The sequence below is a fragment of the Falco punctatus genome, assembly GCF_963210335.1.
Source record: "Falco punctatus genome assembly, chromosome: 2".
NCBI classification, from domain to species: domain Eukaryota; kingdom Metazoa; phylum Chordata; class Aves; order Falconiformes; family Falconidae; genus Falco; species Falco punctatus.
In genome coordinates, this window is record NC_137581.1 from 23,531,092 (window position 1) to 23,552,623 (window position 21,532).

General features: G+C 46.6%; 1 protein-coding gene across 1 annotated transcript in view; it reads left to right on the forward strand.

Moving 5' to 3' along the window:
* The first annotated feature begins 17,894 nt into the window (after positions 1-17,894).
* Positions 17,895-21,532, forward strand: part of MTUS2 (microtubule associated scaffold protein 2) — a 323,407-nt gene continuing 319,769 nt past the window's right edge. The window contains exon 1 of the mRNA XM_080376378.1: positions 17,895-21,514. The gene's annotated coding sequence lies outside the window, so the exon portion shown is untranslated. The remainder of the gene's footprint in view (positions 21,515-21,532) is intronic.

A 21,532-nucleotide genomic window follows, 5' to 3' on the forward strand; every position in this document is an offset into this window, starting at 1 on the left:
GAATATAATGCAAGTCCAATGGGACCAAATGCTGTTCCAGGTTAACAACAAAGCTGCCACCAGAACTGGTACAGAATCGTGCAAGAGGAGAGTACTTCTAATTCTTGTCAATTGACAGGAGATTTTTAGCTGTCAAGTCATAAAGAGCAAAGTAGAGTCTCATTTCCTCTATAGAGAATAATTTTACCTGTTTTATGAGTAATTGTTTTATTTCTGCCTACCAAGTGACTTACTCAGGGTTTTATCTGCTTGTATGATGTAGATTGCAGCCACAGCCTAAAAATTTCCTTTTAAAGGAAACTATAATGTCCCAATCTTCTTTTTTGGCTTTATATCATTTATAGACAAAATGAACAGGATCAAACTACAGCTTGAAGAATCATGGCATTTTTAGCTAAGGAAATGTTCTTGATGAAACCCCAGATTTTATTAGTGATACTACAATTAAATAAGCCATTATCAACTTCCTACAGATCTCCTAAGAGCAGCTCTCTTTCATTCTGGAGCCCAAATTACGGAAGCAATCTTCATAAAGGCCACTTCCCCAGCTATAGTGCCTGCTGTGATATGATTCATGCCTTTTGTCTTCTGCTTGGAATTTGGGGATGTTTATGAAGGACTGTTATAAATACTGAATCTAATTCCTCTTTTCACAAGATGCTTTATTCACAAGGAAAAAAAAAAAAAGAAAAAGAAAATTGCATCACGTATGTATGTCATATAATTTCCATTCCCATTGCCATCTGGCACTATTCGTATTGCCTCCTTCGTATACATATTGAAAGGCCGTGAGACCAGTGTCAGGCAGACACTCTGGAGCACACGTTTCGGTACTACTGCTGGTAATTTAATGGTGCACAGGCACGTTTGATACAATGAATCTGTGTAAACGTGCGTTTGAAGGCTGGAGCTGGAATAATACATGCTCAGGAGCAGAAGGAGAAGTAATGCGTAAGAAGCCCACTTTCCATGCTGTGCATTACCACTGACCTTACACAGAAATCATGAAGGTGAACAGTATAAATAGCTCAGCTTTTTTTACACTGCTCAGACTTAGACTTCCATTTGCAGTGGGGAAAAAGCAGCGTCATCTGTACTTGAAAAGTACCTGTCTGTTGATTTACCCTAAACTGTTGTCTAAAAACATGGGTCAGATCTTTTTGGCACGGCAACTTCTTTGGGACAGTAACCACCATGGTATGCCAGTACACTGCTAATTACAGCAGGATCCTTTCTTGAAGAAAAGAGAGTTGCAAAGGCTGAGGGAAATGGTGGATGATCACTGCAGACCCACTGTGTTCCTCACGCCTGCTCAAGGTGAAGGGAGATGGCGATGGTTGCATTCATATTCAAGCAGCCTATGTATGTGAAACATTATGCTCATAAGTGACAAAATTATTGGTTATGAAATTCAGATGGGATTCCAGCTTACAAATTGGCTGTGGTTGTGTGACAGCGCAAAGGGATGAATTTAGGAGTCAGGGATTTCATGTCTGTGCAAAACACTTCTTTGGAAAGCTAGAGAAACAATCTGGCCATGGATTTCAAACGGAGTGCTGATCCTTTGATAAGGTGTACCTAGTCGGTTACACTACCGCCACCTCTTCTCTCTGTCCATCCTAGAACCAATACTACTCTGTCTTCTAACAGCTGTGACAGAGCTGGACATGCAAAACCAGTTGCCAGCAGATACATCCAGTTGTTCACGGTCTGTGTTTGCTAACTTCGCTTCTGCCTCCCCTGGCTGGCCTGGGGCTCCACGGCATTGCCTTAGCAAGGCAACCCAGCCCTGTCAGGCAGCTATAGCCTAACAGCATGGAGGAGTGCATACGAGTGGCCAGAGCCTGGAAGGAGGTGTTTTGGGGACCCAGGAACTATCTCAGCATTGCTGTGGACGGCTCACTGGTTGGAAGAGCAGCATTTGCCTGCCTCTGAGGAGTGAAGCTTGTTTAAGCAAGAAAGTGTGAACTGTAGCTCTAGAGCCTGCAGGTAAATGAGCCCCAGCAAACAGCACTATGGATGGAGCATAAACCCAAAGCATTTTGTGGTGATTTTCTGGTTTGTTGTGTTTTTTTTTATCCTCCAGCTGAATAACGCATTAGATGGATTATTACATATCCTATTTTGTGGTCTGGCATTAAGTCACTAAATTGATTTATTTTTTGCCAAGAGTGATTTTAACCAAACTGCAACAAACAAAACAATAACTTGTGAATTATTCATATCCAATGAATCAAAGGCTGGGTTTTCATCTCTGTAGCTCTGTTCTCTGCTCTGAAACCCCAAAGAAGAACACGGAGCACCAGCATGCCCAGCTGTGGCTCTGGGGTTCCTCTAGCTGACATGCCAGTCCTGTTACGCAGGACAGATACTGCAAGGGGAACAAAGGCTGAGTAATTCCAGGAAAACAAAATATAGCAAATGTGTCATAGTGAGCTGCATGACCCTAAAGTACTTAAAGCATTTTTGATCATCAGCTATAAATGAAAAATTAGTGGAATCAGTTGAACTTCAGGAAGTGCTCCTGGAGAGTTTGTGGGGTTCAGCTCCTTTGGCTGCAGCCTCCACAGGTGAATAATGCCAGATTTTGAGTGCCACGCTCACAGCGGCTGTGTGGGCATCTCATGGCAGGGTCTGGTACCACGGTGAGTGAAACCCTCTCTGACAGTGCCTGGTGTTTGCCACTGATCATCAAGGGAGCACCGATGACTGATTTACAGCAGAGTCCTGTTTCTAGAGGGCTGCAGTTAGATTAATTGGTTTCTCAGCTGTAAAACAAACTTTCCATTCATTGACACTGACGTGGTTAGGAGCAGGAGCAATAAGATCTGTCTAATCCAGAGCAAAGACATTTCCATCCCTGAAGCTGTCTGGCAGTAACAGTTCCCCATGAACTGGATAACATGATGTCTATGTGAAAACCTACCCTCTTTATCCTGCAGGAGTTATGAAGCTTGAGACACACATTCTCCTTTTCAAAATGTCTTTAAAGCATTAAGGCACATTGTTTCAAATAGGGTGGGAAAACTGAAAGCTCCCACTGGTCAAATAAAGACAGCTGAATATAGTCTTGCTCTGAATCACTTTAAAGTATAATGCTTTCCCTCGATTTACAAAGGGAAAACCGAGAGCAGCTTTCGACGTGGGTGATGCAACACTGCCTCCCACTGCTGCCTTCCTCTCCTCTGATGCTTCCACCACCCTTCAGCCAGCACAAGCCCACTGGGGCCTCGGTGGAAAGGGAACAGGATACAATAGATGGATGCTGAGACCTTTCTTATTTTTTTTTCCACACTGTTGATTCTACATGTTCACACAGGTGTATCTAGTTCCTTGTGCTGGGCATAAGTCTAAACACTGCTGGCAATCTTCAGGGCATAGGCTTAATCTGCCATCTCCCTTCATGGAGAGGGGATTTCAGGGAGAGAAGACATCCAAATTAAAAATCTCCCAGGGACAGTACAGGACGGTACTTTCTTAGTTCTTTCTAATCGAAGGACCACTCCATCTCCTTGGACAGCACATGCACAGACTGGCCTCCACACTGCTGACGACAGTTTTCACATACAAACAAAAATCTATCAGGCCACACAGGTATTTTTTTTTCATCTTCACTAGCCACTATTTTATATACTTCCATGCATAAGAATGCATACACATGTTTTAAAATATATCTTTGCCACCATTTCACTGACCAAAGGCTGAGGCTGAGAGCAAACCAGGGGCTGAAAGGAAGGACCCTCCTGTACCAGCAGATTGCTGGAAGGGCTTTAGCAGCACAGTGGCTCTTTGGGGGTTACTTGTTTCTCCAAACTGGGGCCTTTCCTGGCCCCATGGCAGGCTGCCTAACTCGCTGTGGCAAGTACAGATGAGTAACCGCTTGCCTCCAGTTCCCAGGACAGCCTTTTCCTCCCCTGCAGAATTTCCCAGAGATGAGAAGACACTGAACGTACTTTTGACTCCAGCATTGGCCAGAATCCACCTGAACAGGAATTGCTGTTCTCCGGTATGGGTTTGATGGAACAGATTGGGAGACCTCTCACTTGACATTTCACAGCTTTCTTCCGACCTACCTAGGCAGCAAGAAGCAAATCTCAAAATGTTCTGCTAAGTTTCTTAAACTCTCAGGTTTTGACATCTAAGGATACCTTGGGTTTAAGACCGCTGATTCAAGAGTATTAATGTAAGATTGCCTTTCAGCGACTGCATTACACCACGTATCAGGCTTCTGCACTGTCGTGGTCCCTGGGTTCTGTGGCAGCAGGGATGCACTTCTGCTCTGCTCTCCCAATCCCAGCCCGTGGACAGCTGGCAGCAGCACAGGCATTACAGAACCTGACCCTGGATTCCCTACTTCTTAATCACAAACAGGTTTAACTTGTTTTGTAAGGTAAAGTTTATTTATTTTTTTAAAAAGAAACTTCTAGAGTAACTTTAACTATTTCTTACCTCTGCTATGACAAAAATCAGCGTTCTCTAGTCAAGTGGCTGCATATCAGCTGGCAGCCTTTTCTAGCTGGAAATTGCAGTGCTTCACACAGTTTGTGTTGGAATCTGATATTTTGATCCTGGAAGACCTTAAAGTTTGCATATGCCCCCTGACAACCTCCGGTTTTCTTTTGATTTCATAGGTGGGTTTCCAGTGACACACAAGATTTAATCCCTCGTGTCTGGTCTTTCTTTGATGAGGCTGCCTGTTCCTTTGATCCAGTGGGATGCTATGTTTTCCCTGGCAGTCAGCAACATAACACTCATGAATCAGTTTTGAAACTATCCAGTGTCATTTCAGAGAGAGGGCTCAATAACCAAGCAGTTGGAAAAAATAAATTTGTGACTTGTACCATTTTTTTTCAGCCTCTTCATAAGGCATCGATAGAATTTCTGCCTTTTTCTGCCTTCAGTTCTCCCACCATAAAGGACAGCAAAATGAAACATGCAGCCGATTTGTATTTTTTAGAGAGCTTGGAAATGCACAGCTCTAAGCTGGTGCTTTCTTTTGGGGCTGAGGTGGGTTGCATCCAGGAAGCTGAAAACCTCCTCGGTGTCTTGCAGTTGTAGCCTCATGGTTTGTCCTTGGGCTGCGTGCAAGTGCTGGGGGGAAGCGAGCAGAGGAAGTCCTTCCTCCGGTCTTCTCCTACGTGTGGAGCAGCGCACAGCTGGGGTCCACGCGGGGAGCGCCATGGCCAGCGTGCCTGCCTGCAAGCACGGATGCTGTACTCTGCATGGAGGCGTGCAGGCATCCCTGCTGCGCCGCAGGTCCTGTGCAGGCAGCTCCTTATCTGCAAGAATAGACACCTTCTGTATGTGGAGAGGCTTTCATTTCCTCCAGGGATTCAGGGGCTGGACCCATGTGTCTGTGTTTCACAGCACGGCACTTGCTGTGGTAAACCACGTCAGAGCCCACATGTCTCTGCGTGCTCTGTGTATTGGCAATGCATTCAGACACAGGGAGACATTATTCCTGGGTGCCAAATAATACCAGCTGGTAATATTGATCTAAGAAAGCAACCTGTGGAATATCTATCCACCTGAAACAACATGCAGTCTTACTCTATTGCAAAAAGTTGGCATTGTTTTGCAGCGGGCTGCCGTGCCCTGGGATGCAGGGGGATGTAGCAAACGCGGAGGCTGCCACACTGTTTGTGTAAATGCTTGCAGCCAGAGTGAGCAGATGGGTAACAACCAAAGCTACAGATTTTATATTTGTGCTTTTTCCCATTCCAAAAATGGAAAAGTCTGTTCAAGGATCTTTAATGGTTGATTTAATGGTTGATTGTGTTTCATAAAGAGAAGAGAGGGGAAAAAAAAAAAAGCAGCAAGTGGTTGTTTGGTCAGAACTCATATGGAAAATGCAAATTGGGTCATAAAGACTGGGAGGGGGGAACAGCAGCTACCCCTGGCCTGCCAGATGCTGGAGGTACTTCCAGGCCCTGACCATGGAGCGGCATGCTGCAGAATTAGAAAGTCCATCATCTTTTAACAGCAAAAGGCAAACTCAATTCCATAGCAACCACATTATGTCTGATATGCTGGAAAGGCAGAACTCACGATGAGGAAAGATAGCGGTGCGTGGCTTGGAAACCTGAAACTGTCACTCTGGCTGTGGGAATGAGAGCAGAGCAGATGCCAATAGAATAAGAAGCAGGACGCTGTGTCGCAGAGTTGGGAGGGAGACGCTAATTTGTGAGGTTTTGCCTCTCTAGGATGGGGAATAAAGAAGGAATGATTTTTGTCATCCTCTGATGTTCATTAGCTTCATTTAACTATTGATTGTCGTTAAAGTTGTAGGAGTATAATAATTATTATACATCTCTGCTGCGTTGTGATAAGGCAGACAGGGAGCTGCAGTAGTGTGGTAACTAAGTCATCTTCAGTTGTGGTTGTTATATGTTCACAGTCATTCCCTGCAATACACAAGTGGAAAGTTGAACTCCCTCTCAAAAGAGCTAGATTAGGATGGGAAAAGCTTCAGAGCAGGATCTCAAAAGCTGTCAAAGGAATGGAGTTACTTCCCTACATGAAATAAAAAGTCCAGTTCTTCTAGCTGGAGAAGAGGTGATGGAGGAGAGAGGAAGGCAACCTCCTACTGCCTGGGCAATGGAGAACAGGGCGCGGGTTTCACCATCTCTTCCAGTGCAAACACATGAATGAAAGCAGTGGGTAAAGGTTTCAGGGCAAAACCCAAGGTGGATCTTCAAACACCTTGTATAGGCTCTGTGGAACTCCTTGCCACAGGAGGTGGAGGGTGATAAAGGTCTCCATGAGTTTAAAAAGTCATCAGAGAGATCGGTGAAGGGCTGGTGAATGCAAACACAGCAGTGTGGCGCAGGTGGTCCCTGCCCCGCAGGTTGTTACTGGCTGCAAGGATGTTCTGGGCGGTATCTCCACAGGCATTTCCTTGCCTTAAACATTTTTCTAGGTATCTACTTCTGGTCATTGTCAGAAGAGCAAAAATGGCAGTTGGTCCAAGCTGATATAGTTTTCATATTCTCAGAGACCTGGCGTACAGGCAGTGACTAGTTTTAAAAAAAGGCCACAAATCTCCAGTGGCTGCCTCTGTCCTGCCACTTTTCTTACCTGTTGTTTCCTCCTGGAAAACAGCTTTGCTTGAGCATCCTCACTGCGTATGTGTCTGCTCTCACCTGAATCCCAAACTGACACAAAGTCCACCCTCCACAGGGGAAAACCCAGGTGCAGAGTGGAAGTAAGCCCCTCCACACTGCTTGCCCCTTGGGTACCAGGGTACCACGTAGATGTAAGGCATAATGCCCTGAATTACGCACCCTCAGGATGTGGTCCAGTGTTTGTACCGTTGCCATCAAGAGTGACCATTGCCATCGAGAGTGAGAATTGCTTTCTTACAACTTTCTTTTTAAGGCCACACCAGGATTCCCATTTGTTTAGTTCCCCAGCTTAGAGTTTGCCCCATTTTCCTGTACTGAACTCAAATTTAAAATGTATGTAGCGCGCGCACAGTTTTCCCCATAGTCAGTTGCTACACAGTTATTACATAGAGATTCTGAATTATTCTACTGGGACCTTGAAAACTGTGTTTTGTTTACTTATTTTGTGTTCTTTCATTTGCTTATCAGCTGCATTTGTAGAAAAGAGGGTTTCATTATACAAGACGTCTCATCCTTGTCTGCAGTAGGTTGAAGCTGATCCTGCTCACATTAGCAGAAGGAGGTGTGGGTTTAGGTTACACATTTGTGAAGGGTGTGTGAAGCTTTTCCGTGGTTTTGTGCCTGTGTTGCCCTCTGCTGACTGGTGACAGTTTGGAAGATCCCAAAGGTCCCTGCAGAGCAGCTCAGGTGCCTGCAGGCATCTCACAGCTCATACAGGGATGTATTTTTGACCTGGGATGTCAACTGTGCTCTTCTATCTATAGTTAGCTGTGTAGCCATAGTTATGGATTCCCCAATAATTCAACAAACAGAAGAATATCCCCCTGCATTAATGTTTTCAGCTTAGTTGACATTTTATTAAAGTTTTGGTTCTAACCAGCAAGTAAAATTGATGAGGCTTTGAAACAGGCTCTTTGTCACCTGTGAACAGTGCCTAATGCCTCTCATCAGCTGGTTTAGGAAAAGCACAATATGACACACCGTATGGAGGGAGGATAGAATTTGACATTAGTTCACACAAGAGCTAGTTTTCAAGGACAGGAAAAGAAAACGGCAATTATTTGAAAATAGATGCAAGTCTGTGCAAAGAGAAATCCAGCAGGAAATGTGAAGCCAGAGATGATTATGTACTCAGGGCATGAACCACCCCAGACTCATCTTCAGAACTGAAAGAAAACTCTATTACTTGGTAAAAATGTGCTTTTCCCAGCACTTCCTAAAAAAGCAGTTGTCTTGGACCCTGAGCCTTTCCCAGGAGGTGACTCAAGAAGTGACATTTATTAAAATGTTAATGGAGAGATTTGTGTCAGATGCAGAAAGACAAGCTTGCTTTTTGACGTGGCAGGTTCCTGTCTTCAACAGTCTCTCACATAAAAATTGCTTTGACTAGCTCTACCAAGATTTCAGCAGACTAGTTAATAATGCTTACCTCCTATTTGTTCTCAGCTTTGAGACCTGCAATTGAAAAAGGAGAACCTGGGCTGGAGGCAGTATTTACTCTGTCTATGAGAAGTGAATGCAGAAAGTGAGATTGAACAATTCTGGTAGACAATGCAACAGTCAGTAACAATATTGCAGGCACAGATGCCCTAGATCTGACTTGCAATTTCATCCTGGATTATAGTCCTTTTTAAATTATCCTGGCTCAGGACAGGCTGAGCTGAATATGTAAGACCAGTTTAGCTAGAGAGCTAACATCTCGGACACACTAAAAAAAACCCCAAATCCCTGCAGAAACAACTATTAGCTCAGATCATGCTATTCACTCTTTTCTATTTGATAAAGCTGTGCAGGGAAGTCCTACATTTACAGATTTCGGCAGTTGGGTTTGCTCTCTGGTTAGGAGACAGTTTCTTCATAATAAGCACCATATCATGAAAACTAAAGGCAAGTGCAGCTGCATAGCCATTTGATACCAGAGTTGCCCCTTTTAATGTATGCTATAAATTTCCATCTTAATTTTCAATATTCATCTTTTCATATGTAATTTTATATCTGATTTTGAAATGGAGAAACAAGGCTAAATGTAGATCGGTACGGTTGCATGCGATGCTGAATGTTAAATCACACTCTGACAGGTAACAGCTGAGCGATGCAGCACAAGACTTGTACCTGTCCCTGCTTACATCAGGCTCAGCAGTGCTACGGCTTTTTAAAGCATGAGTTCTTTCTCTGTGAGCTTCCAAAACATGTGGGTGAACCCACATATAATGATACCTGCAAGCCTGAAAAAAAGTCAAACTTGGTTCTATTCTACAAGCTTTTAATAAAGAAAGGAGAGAGAGCTTCAGAGATCTGCTTTAACCTGCGATGACAGAGGAAGAGGTGTGCGTCCATAAATATGAACTAACCTCAGTGTCAGTTTAATTAAGGCAACTCATTTAAATACGACACAAAGATTTGTACTCTCCAGATGAATATTAACTCTTGTGGTAGATTTACTTCTTATTTAAAATGTGGCTATCACTAATTGCCTGCGCATGTTGGAACGACTTCTGATTATGTGGATAATGTCAATAGTGTTTTGGGAAAGAGACATTAGCAGTTGTCACTCATTAAGGACAAAGCAGATGTCACCGTAATTAGGAGCTATACATACTGCTTGTTTTTAAGAGCAGCAAGATGAGCTTGCTCAGGTTGTTTGTTTACTTCAAATCTGATTTCCAGCTTGGAGACCACTTACGGGATAAGAACCGCTGCCAGGTGTCCTCTCATTTCCTGAACCTGAGATGTTTTAAATAAATATGAATACTTTCCTTATTGGAAATGAAATGAACAATATTCCTCTCAGCAAGCGGTTAATCCTTGGGAAGGAATTCCTGAACAATACATACAGCCTTTTTACTAAGTGTATGCACTGTGGGCTCTAAATGAATAATGCAAGGAAGTTGCAAGTAAATCTATATGAATTCAATAATGAATTTGTTTTACCTCATCCTACGCTTTCCTCATAATTTCTTGATTTTTTTTCATTACTTGGTTCTTCCCAGATTCACTCATTCTCCCACCCCACCCGCCCCTTTCTTTCCCATACATACTATATTCGCCCATGCTGCTCCTATACCAGCACATTCCCCTGGTATCCTTCTCCTCCACCTTCTTTCTCCCCAGGAAGAGATGCCAGGAGCTCCACCAGATACCACCACCCTTTTCAGGCACCTGGACATGGTCAGTGGGGTGGGCAGCAGCCTGAAACGGAGATGTCATTAGTGGGGAGAGTGCCTGTGAAAAGCTGTGGCAACACTTCTGCCCACACTTTTGGGTGTAAATGATGAGGCAGGACTCAGTGCTGCAAGGGGTCAGGCTCACCAGGTGAGATGGAGTGAAGGAAACACAGGAAACTTGGGCTGAGGCTTGCTTACATTTTCAGATGGAAGCTGATAAAATATTATTTGCCTTTCGAATCTCTTGGATTCCTAATTCTTTTTGGCCAGTTTCGGCCAGGTTTGGTAAGGAAATATATCTCATATATCTCAAGTACCTACTTGTGTCATGAAGGCAGCAGCCAAGTACTCCATGTGCCCCATCAGAGGCACAAGTAGGTGAGCTGACTTGCATTACTAGACATCAGAGAAGCTACACAGACTCAGGGTGCTCTCAGTAGCCTGGCTCAACCTCACGCAGCCCACACAGGAGTCAGTCTTACTGCTTAATTGCAAAGCTGCCTTAATTGCAAGAGAAGCTTTCATCATCTGCCTCACCTTACCAGCAGTAATGCACACAGGTGATGCCAAGCCTGGGGGAAACAGGCTCCAGCAGCCCTGCTGCAGCTGGGGGCTCGCCTTGTTCATTTAAAGTCTTACCATGGTGCACTGAAGGAAGAACAAGGGGGTTTCTCTGTATGCAGGCTGTGAGTTATTCCAGCTGGATGACAGTCATGTCATTGCCTTCCTTTGAGGGAGGTCACCTCCACTGCGGGGAGCACCCCTGGGTACCCCCCAGCTACGGCCAGGGCTCAGCCACAAGGACGAGCCTTGAGTGAGGGTGACTGCATGGGCACAGCCTCCACTGGGCCAGGGGGCAGAGGACATCAGAGCAAACGAGGCAGTGTTTGTACTGATTTACTCCCAGTTTTTCTCAGATATTTGATAAGGATCTGCATCTGCCCCAGCATTTGCAGGGGTCAGGAGCTGGTAATTCCCTGCCTGGCACAGTAATCCTTTTTCTTTAAACACAAACCCTGGAAACTGTGAAGCTGACCTTTCATACGGCATTTTTACAAAATTTGTAGAGGGAGAGTAATCCCCTTATTCTGAGAGGCTTAGAGTCTAGTTTGGGTAAATACAATGCCCAGGTCTAGTGCTCCAAGTGAAAACATGCCTGTCTCTGAGGTCAGTGTGGGGAAGTTTTGTGAAAAAAGTACATGCTGAGGAGGAAAGAAGGTAAAGAAACAGGAGGGGGAGAAAATCCCATTTCACACCTCTGACCCTGTCTGTAGGACTTGGGTATGAACGTGTTCTTCACAGAACAGCAAAATGCATCGTGGGTTTTTTAAATGGGGATTTTTTTTTTCCAATTGCTTCGGAGTCCCCATAGCCTCACTACAAAGTGAAGTCAAGCACAAAGGGCAGTATCTGAAGGGAAATGTCCATGGGGAAGGAGGCGGCCAGGTGGCCTGCCTTGGGGAAGGCTGTGTAACAGATGCTTGCAGGGAGCTCCAGAGAAGCCTTTTTCCTTCACTCTTGGGGAAGCCAGAAGAGGCTCCTTATTTCTTGTCTGTCTCTCTTCTCTATTGCGTACAAACCCTATGGAGGCTAATGATGCCGGGGGCTGTGATAATGCCTAAGAAACCATCAGCTCTGCACGGGCAGATGGGCTGGGGACTCAGCTAGCATCAGCCTCCTGCAGCCACCCCCTCTTTAAACTAAGTCTCTGTTGGCAAGGAGTTACCTTCAGCATCTGCCGGGAAATCTCAAACCCTGTGATGTCTCTGCAGCTGAGCTCAGGTTCAGGGCTGCCCAGTGAAACCTCACCCCCGTGGAAAGCAAAGGGGGAAAGGACCTCAGACACTCCCCAAACCCCACAGGGAAGTCGGCTGCAGGCTCTGGTCCCAGCTGCTGCACACTGGTGTAGAGGGAAGTGCGAGAGTCCAAAGCTTGACAGTAAAATGCTGGGATGTTACTGGATGGTACCGCAAAGCCAGAGAAGCTTGACAGATAAGAAGACAAGAGTATGGCACATAAGATGGCACAGGCTTTAATATAAGCACTATGTAAATAATAGTCCTTCTAAGATTTTCAGCTGTCTGCAGCACGCAGAAATCTCTGTTCTCACCGTTCTTTGCCTCTGTGGCTGCTGATCTGAGCTGCCCTGGGGAGAGAAGCTGCAGCCAGTGTGTCGCTGCTGCTCGCTGGCCTGAAGCGCTTGCTGAAGCATTCTCCTGCCTTGGAGCTTGTCAGAGTCACTGTTACAATTTTCCCTTCTTCCACTTCATTTGCAATATCGTTTTCTGGAGGAGAGTCCCTGTCGTTCAGGGCTGCTGCTAAGCCCCACTGTCAATCATATCTCCACAAACCTCATTATTCTGCATCCACATGACTGTCAGTTCCCTTTGCTTTCCTGGCTGTGGCTGTACAGCTGTTGTTTTCTTCCCGGTCCTCATTTGTGGCTATGTTTTCTCCCCTCACATACTTACATGCAATGAGTTTTCCCTGAAAATGACCCGCTGCAGCCCTTCCAGTAGTAGAATGCCACAGGTAACAGCAGCTCTGCTGTAAACCAGCTGCTATTTTCTTCAGCGCTGTTATGTAAAGGTACTCTGAGGAAATCCAGTAAAGCTGAGCCAGTCCTGATGTCAATTTATTCTTGATTTTGACAGTTCCTGGCTCTTCCAGGAGGAGTTGCAGGGAAAGGCACGCCTGTACACCTACCATTGCTCCAGCAATGCTGGCTTGACTCAGCCAGGACCCGACCACCCTGTGTATTCCCTGGTCACTGTTTATAATGCACCCTAAGCTGTAAGACTTCAAAACAAAAAATCCTAACAGAAACTAACTTTCTGTTAAAAAACTACTCGGTAGTTCTGATAGTTCTTTGTCTGGTTTATCACTGGTCCCAACAGCGATAACTGGAGGGAATGTGGTGTGGTTTCCTACTGCTGATTTGCAAAGCCTTGATGAAAATCAGGCGAGCAGGCAGCTGAGGAGGCTGTCTTTGGGTATGATTTTACAATAGACTACTCTGACCATTGCTTTGCTAGCAACCTGTACAATGGGAATGTCCAGCAGGTCCAGCAAGGTCCACAACCCTCTGTAAAAACACCTCACTGCAAACGCCATCTCATAGCCAACCTGCCCAAGTCCCCAGAACAGACCTGGCTCCCCGACAGCATAAACACTTTCAAACGCAAAGCTCCAGTTTTGAGTGTGCTTGGGTTTTGCTGTTCACCATGCAGCGATATTCAGTGTCTCAGGAAGTGAAATAATGGACCTTGGAAGAGCTGTGAAGCACCTTCAGCCCTTTGGCTAGTGTGAAGAAAACATACACAGCCATACTCCCCACCAAGGATACGTTCCTGAAAAGTGTGAGTGTTAGCTACGCAACGGCTAGCAAAGCAATTTTTCCCATCGGAATTAATAAGCAGATCACTGTTCAGAATTATCTTGGCTGCTGTGGCTGAGAGACTGAGCATCCAAGCATTATCCTCCATTTCTGTCCTTTATGCTGGATTGACTTGACTGATCTTGATTCATCTGAGGAAGATGATGCTGAAATGTGGCTGTTCAGAAAGAGGCATTGAAAATGCTCACAGTAACAGCTGGGTGCTGGGTGTTCATTCCCATGGATAAAACAGCCAAGGCAGTGGGCTGCCTCTGTCCTGCCCAGGTGATGATCTGGATAATTCTGCCCGTGCCTCTTCATGCTCTACACCATTTTATACTGTTCTTGTGTATGTAAGTGGTGTTTCTTAAGTCCCTGACACATCCTCCTGTTTCATTAATTCTAAGGGAAAAACTGCTTCAGTAACCAGTGAATTCAGTCACTTCACCAACGAGGCTGAACGCTTGACGTAAAATTTCCGAAAGCATTCTTCCTGCTGCTTTTTAATAGGCACATATTCCTCCTTCTCTCTCCTCCTCAGATGACTCAAGAGTCAATCAAGGTGAAGGATGGAGAACACAGTAGTGAGGGTTGTTGGTGGTGCAGGGGCTTGAAGGATCAGTGGCGGATCTCCAAGGTGATGGATAGGGATGTAACAGGCAAAGGGGTGCTGCTGGGCTGCCAGAGGTGAGCTGGCTGCATGCATACCCCTAACGTTAACATGCTGTTAAATTTAGGTCCAGGTCTTTGGTCCTACCTCTGGTTTCTGAACAGGGACTTATCTCTGCTTTCTGCACAGGTAGTTCTCTTCTCTATCCGCTGATCGTCCAGGACAACTCTGCTACACACGTCCTTTTTTTCTGCCCTCTGTTTCTGTGTGTTCCTGAGCTGCTGGAGAGGCAATGCGGCTGGTGTGCTATGTTACCTTACGCAAGGGCCACTGCACGCCACAGTCTGCAGCCCCATCTGTTGCTTCTGCTCCCATATTTGTGGAAGTGCAACCATTTGTTACATTGCACAGGGATTGTTTTTCTAAAACCGTTTTCCTGAAATCTTAAGAATTGCATCTCAGTTCCCTAAGGCAGCCTGCAGTGTGGGCTGTGAGTTTTAATACTCAGGCTGTGGTTTCACAACCCATGATAGGTGGAGCAGGGATTCCCACTGGCCGTCCTTCCCCTGCCCACTCCCTGCCACCCTATTCCTGGTGCAGCCCTCCAGCTGTGCACACAGAGAGGCAGGGAAGTTGGCATGGCCATCAGGTAGGGAAGGTTTTCTGGGTGACCAGCTGCCTTTTAGCAAGCAGAGTTGCATGATACAGCTGAACAAATCTAAACAAAATCTCTGCCAAAAGTTGGAGCCCTCCGCTTCGCTCCATATCCTTCTTTCTTTCTTTCTTTCTTTCTTTCTTTCTTTCTTTCTTTCTTTCTTTCTTTCTTTCTTTCTTTCTTTCTCTCTCTTTCTTTCTTTCTTTCTCTCTCTCTTTCTTTCTTTCTCTCTCTTTCTTTCTTTCTTTCATTCTTTCTTTCTTCCTTTCTTCCTTTCTTTCTTTCCTTCTTTCTCTCTTTCTTTCTTCCTCTCTTTCTCCTTTTCCTTCTCTTACTTTCTTTCATTCTTTCTTTCTTTCTTCCTTTCTTTCTTTCCTTCTTTCTCTCTTTCTTTCTTCCTCTCTTTCTCCTTTTCCTTCTCTTTCTCTCTCTCGCTCTCTTTCTTTTCCTTCCTTCCTTCCTTTCCCATTCCTGCTCTCCCCACCACACCCCACATACCAATGCTGGCACTGGCACTCACTGAGCCCCTTCACGTGGGGGTTCAGTCTATTGATCTGGCAGAAAATGAACCTCCCAAGAAGACTGGCTGTGATGCCAAGCCAGCCCTAAGCCCACACAGCTGCTGTCCCCGAGAGTCTTGCCTCCTGCCCTCCATCCTGAGTGGTACACTGCAAACCCGTTGCTGATGCAGCTTGGCATACTGACTCAGGAGAAGGTGTATCACTTTCCTTTTGCTGTTGTGTTGAATTTTTTTTTTTTTTTGCAAGGTTGAGGTGGCTCAGAGTAGCTCCAACAAGTGCTGGAGCCATGACAAGGGAGAGCAGGACTGCAGTCCTGCTGTGCAATGATGGCCAGAGCAGTCTGAACAAGGTTAGTGAAATGAATAAGCTTGGGCACCTGTTTGACACGCTGGGGCAAGCGAGGGAGCAGGCTGGCTGGCTGGGGTTGGAGGTGTGGGGAAAGGACTGGAGAATCAGATCTCCCCACCCCACCCATGGCCAGCAAGGTGCAATTTGGGCACAGTGTGTCACTCGCCTGAAGGCAGCAGCCCAACCTGTGCAAGCAGCCACCCAAGTGCACTCCAGGTTTATCATCGGAGCTTCTTGTTTTCCTGTTCTGAGCTCTGACAGTCTCTAGATCCCACCTCCTGGCAGATGGGTTGGAGACAAGTGCTTCTCCTGGGATGTGACCATCCTCTTGTCTTAGACACTGCTTTTGAACTGGAATTGTCTGGATATAAGGAGTCTCCATTTTCCGTGGCTCAAAAGGCACTAGATGCAGGCCAGCAAATGGATTGCTGGCTACATATATGCAGTTGCGTACAAGTATATGTACACATATACATACGCAACTGCATAGATCCAAGAGTATTCATAAAATGCAGAGACACACTGCTCAGGCTATCACAGCAGCTGACCTTTCCTCAGCTGTAACGTTTCCTCAATACAAATTGGGGAAAAAAATGAAAGAACTGTATATATGTTACTTAAATTGTGGAATCCTTTTTCATGATGATTAGAAATTATGCACACAAAAAATCCGCTTTGTCCAAGCGTAAGTGCTCAATTATATTTACGCAGATAGGAAGTTGATGCACCGCACAAGCTGCCATTTTTATCTGACCGCAATTATTCTTCTTCATGGCTGGGATTCCTCAGGCCTCATGGGGCAGATTTCTTCCATGGTGTTATTCACAAGAGCTCACATCAAACTGCTTTATCATCTGTCTGCAGTGTTTCACTGCTGTTATCAAGCAGTAACACAGCTCAGAGACACTACTATTGTGATCCCAGAAGATTTTGAATTTATGGCTTTAAATAATCCAAGCCATTTAAAAAGAGTATTTGAAGTCATCCTCACCACTTGGTTGTACTCTGCTCAAAAATGAGCAGGTGATTGCTGTTAGCGTGTCTAATGCAATATGTTTTTGCAGGATTTTCAGTCACTGATAATTCGAGTATACAAGATAGTCCTCATAATTTGATTGAAAGCAATTGACTTCATAGATTAAGTTGATATTTTTCTGGCAAGACTGTTTGCTTTACATGATAGATTTGCCTTGGCTACAGCCTTTTATTTCTCATTAAATTAGCCAGCCAGCATTCACAGATGAGAGAATAAATTGGTTTAGCTGTAATTTATATAGAACTCCACTACATCTTTACAGCACCGGTTTATCTGGGGGGTTGTGACAAGCCAGTATCACCCCTGGTGAGAAAAGCAGCAGTCACAGTCAAAGTCAGCTCTTTGGTGTTTATCAAGACACAAAAGCTGTCCCACTTTAATTACACTGATAACAGTTTCAGTGACCCAGTCACCCCTTGTGTTGATGCAATAGAAAAGAGCTTATGTTGTTACAGCTATTCAAGAACAGAAGATTCCAAAGTCAGTATCAGACAGCTTCATTCTGGAATTATGTCAGCACTTGAGTTTTAGCTGGTGTAAGTGAAGTTTAAGATGACGCTTTAATAAAACAGCTGACAGACTACAGTAGCTATCTAAATAAACAAAAAAACCCCAACCATAACAAAAACAGCAAAAAATCATACTTTCATCTGCCATCCTTTTGCTGATAAAATGTGTGTGGGCCAGACTTGCAAGGCTAAGGAAGGTTTCTCTTTGGAGACAGTAGCTTAAGCACCTTAACTCAGCCAGTGCTGGTCACTGTCAGCTCTGTGCATCGGCAAGTCTGTGCCCAGAGGCAGCCTGGAGCCTTCCTCCCTGCCTGCAGCAGGCTCTGCCTGTCACCTGCCTGCTGACTTGCCAGGGGCAGCCAGGCAGCCCTCAGCTTTCTGTGTGTCCCCAGCGGTGCCTGTGCCCCCAGCAATGCTGCCCAGGACCTGCTCCATGAACCGTCCCTCACGCGGATCCCAGCTGCATCCTCCCTGGTACAAAAACCTTTAAAAAAATCTTTCGGAGCTAATAGCCTTAATATGATGTTGCAGCTTTATCTAAACATGGGGGGGAGGGAGCTATTTTTTCCTCCCTGACTTTTGTGGTTCCCAGATAATCTGCAACACTGAACACCAATTGCACCTCTTGCTTATTTTTGCAGAGAAATAAGCCCTGTGCAGCCTTCTGGCATCACCTGCTTTGTATCTACCACTAAGGAAACAGAGCCAGGCGCTGCTCTCTGATCTTGAGGCCAAGCGACACAGACTGGCTGTATTCATGCTGCATAGTGCCTGATCTTGGTCTTTCATCTAGTGCCCCTATGGCCCTAAGATACTGGTATTAATGTGTAGATATTTCTTTTATTTATTTATTTATGTATTTATTTTAATTTACGCTGTTGGAACTAATGTAATAGCTGTGCTGCATCCCACAAGAATGGTGTGTTATTGCATGAAGCAGGGTTTGTATTGCATGAATTGGGGTGAGGCAGGAGGGAAGTTTGTGGCTGCAAAGCCTCCTGAGACAGGGCTGGAAGACTGTGTAGGGTGAAAGAAATGGGAAGCAGCGCAGTCCCATCTCTGCTGCCTGCTGGGAACTGTTCCTCCTGTGTGCCACCCACCAGGCTGTGTGCAGGCACTGTCCGGCTGTGCCAGGCAACGTGGCACTGGCCAAGGCTCTGACCTGGGGCACGCTAACAATTAAGCAGTGTGGATTGATCAGCAATCCAGCTCGGTCCCTGGTCCCACCATGTCCATCAGTGCAAAGACAGCCACTGCGATGTCCTGGTGCTTGTTTAAACGCAAGGGATAAACCCTGGGTGCACAGCAAAAGGTGCCTGTGCTGTGCCAACCATCCATGCCCTTATGACAGGGAGGGAAGACCTGGGGGGCTCGTTCGGCCAGCCATGCCCAAGGCATGTGGTTGCTCCGTTCCCAGTTCCATCAGGGCCGTACCCAGCCCTGTGCTCACAGGTAGGCTGTCCCTGCTCTGGGCCACAGGGCTCCTCACCGCCTTCAACTTCCCAGGTCTATGTGTGAGGCTATTCTGCCACCTCCCTGTAGCTGCAGCAGCTTGTTCCAAAACACATCAACAAAGTGGTTTTGGCTTCAAGCTGTGCTTGAAACTGCTCTGCCTACATTTATAAAAGCCATCCACTGCTTCCGTTTCTCATAATTTTCCTTTACGCTTTACAACATAAGCAACATTTTTTTGTTAGCCCTTCTGTTTGCTGGAGTCGCATAAGAAATCTTCTATTGTACGTTTGTATGGGCTACAGATCTCTATTCCAAACGTTGAAGAAAAACAAGTTTATGTGAATTACTACAGCAGATAATTTCACTTCTGCACAGGATCTAAAAATAAAGTGAAGCCCACATTCTGCAGCTAAGTAGCTTTTAATTAGGTGTGATAATAGCGTGAATTATCTTTTAAAGTGCAATAGCTCCGTGATCAGAAGTCAAGTGCTAGGAGTGGTAATTGTTTGTAAAAATGTTCTATGGAGGGAAGAAACTCAGTGCTGGCATATATTTGGGTTTTTTTTTTCATATAATAGGTCTTGGCAGGCTGTTTAATATTTTGTGTAAATTTGGGCTTTCTCATTTATTGTCCCTGTTGTAATACAGCCAATGGGTCCTTTCAAGTACTAATGTAAAAAGAGGGCAGTGAAAGCCTGTAAGCCCCCGTCACCAACAGTTTCATGGTGATGCCTTTGGACAAGACAAATGGCACTGCTGCTTTCTGGAAATTAATGGCTGAGGTGCTGGATGGTTTTGTTCATGGTTCCTCGGAATCCCCTCCCCTTATTTTAATGGTAGGTAAGCTCAGGGTTTGAACATAAATAATATTCTGAATTGTGAACAGAGGTGCGGCCCCTTCTCCTGTCCTGCCCACCCCGCTGGGGGCTGGAGAGCTGTGGCAGAGCTGGATGGGGGGGTTTCATGCCGTAAACCCCCCCACCCCCCCCAGCTAGAGCTGCCAGTGCCTGGCTTGTCAGTGTCCTTTGTGCCAGCCAGATGGATGCTCGCAGTGACTTTACCAGCTGAGATACTTTATCTTCATTGTCTTTGTTAGTCAAGCGTAGCATTTATTCCGCTGTGGTGGGGCTGGGGGTGGGGAACACAGCTTTTTTTCAGCAGGGAAGACGAGCCTTAAAGGAAGGTCCTTTAAGGATAAGAGACTCACTTAATGTGCCACAGGGATGGTACTTGGCACTTCAGATTGCAGACAGATGCAAGCACAGTGTGCTTTGAGCACAGGCAGAAATAAGGAAGTTATCGCGTGCCTGGGAAATAGGGATATATCCTCTGACAGTGACTGTCCTGCTGTCTGAGGCTGTAACATCAGCCTGATCAGACAGGCACGGGGTGAGGGAAGTCTTTCCCCAATGCTATACTTGGATCCAAACCACTAAAGGGCTGGGATGCAGCTGGGATGCAGACCATGGGCATTTCTGCCTGGGTGTCCCCAGATTCCCAGGCTCTTGCCATCTCGTGCCTTCGTGTATTAGTCCTCAGCTCCTGGCTCTTCTCTGGGTGTCTCCAGGCATCGTTGCGGGGGTTCCCAGGCAGGAGGATGCTGTGTGGCATCTGGCCAGCCTTGTGAACTGGGAACACCTTCACCACCCCCTCCTGAACAGAACTTCATGCACTTGCCCAGAGGACTTCATAAAAATTAATTGAGTTGCCCAGCATTAGACACAGATCATAAAACTGCCATCTGATCTCGTGCCTGCTGCTGATTTTAACAGCTGATCGAAACAACGAGCGCTAGCTCATCGGGGATATAACAACCCGCACAGAGATAGCTGTGGCACAGGCTGTACGTGTAGATAAGGCTTTGAACATACAATAAAAAACCTCTGCCTGTATCTGCCTGTATCCTAACGGGAGCAAAACCTCTGGGCAAGAGTTTCGGCATAGCAAAAGCAATGGAGATTACCCTTTGGGTCGCAAGTTTTGCTGACAAGCAGATTTGTGTGTCCGCTCTTTCTTTCTTTATTTTCTTGTGCATTTTAAAGCGAAAGAGAAACGAACTAGGGGCGAGGGCGAGCTGGAGGGTGGCGGGCGAGGAGCAGAAAGCCTTGCACGAACGCGTCCCGTTTGTGCCCGATGCCGTTGGAGGCCCCGCTATGCCTTCCCCGGCAGGCGCTGCCCCGCACCCATATTCCCAGAAACCCCCCATCCAGGGCAGTGCTGGGTTCACCGTTGGCCTCGGTGATCTTAAAGGTCTTCTCCAATCTCGGCGGTCCCGGATAGGCCACCCAAGCGCTTGCGGGGCGTCCCTCTGCACGCGGCGACTCCTTGGGAAAGCGGGCAGGGGCGGGCGCATCCCACCGCCGCTGCCGCGACAGCTCTCAGTGCTATCGATACCGCCGCTCTGTCGCGACGCCCCTCGGCAGGTCCCTCTACGAGGCTGCGGGTGCCGGCCGGGGGGCGGGGTGCCCCTCCCGGGGGGGCGCAGGGCGCGGCGCGGTCCCGCAGGGGGCGCTGCGGCTCGGGGCGGCGGCGGCGGCGGGCGCGGGCGGCGGGCGCTGCTGGGCGGCTGCGCCCCGCCGCTATATAAACACGGCCCGCGCCCGCCGCTCCGTCCTGCCGGCGGGAGGAGGTGGCAGCACCAGCACCGGCGGCGGCGCGGAGGCAGGTGAGCCCGGCGCATCCCCGTCCCGGCGCATCCCCGTCCCGGCGCATCCCCGTCCCGGCGCATCCCCGT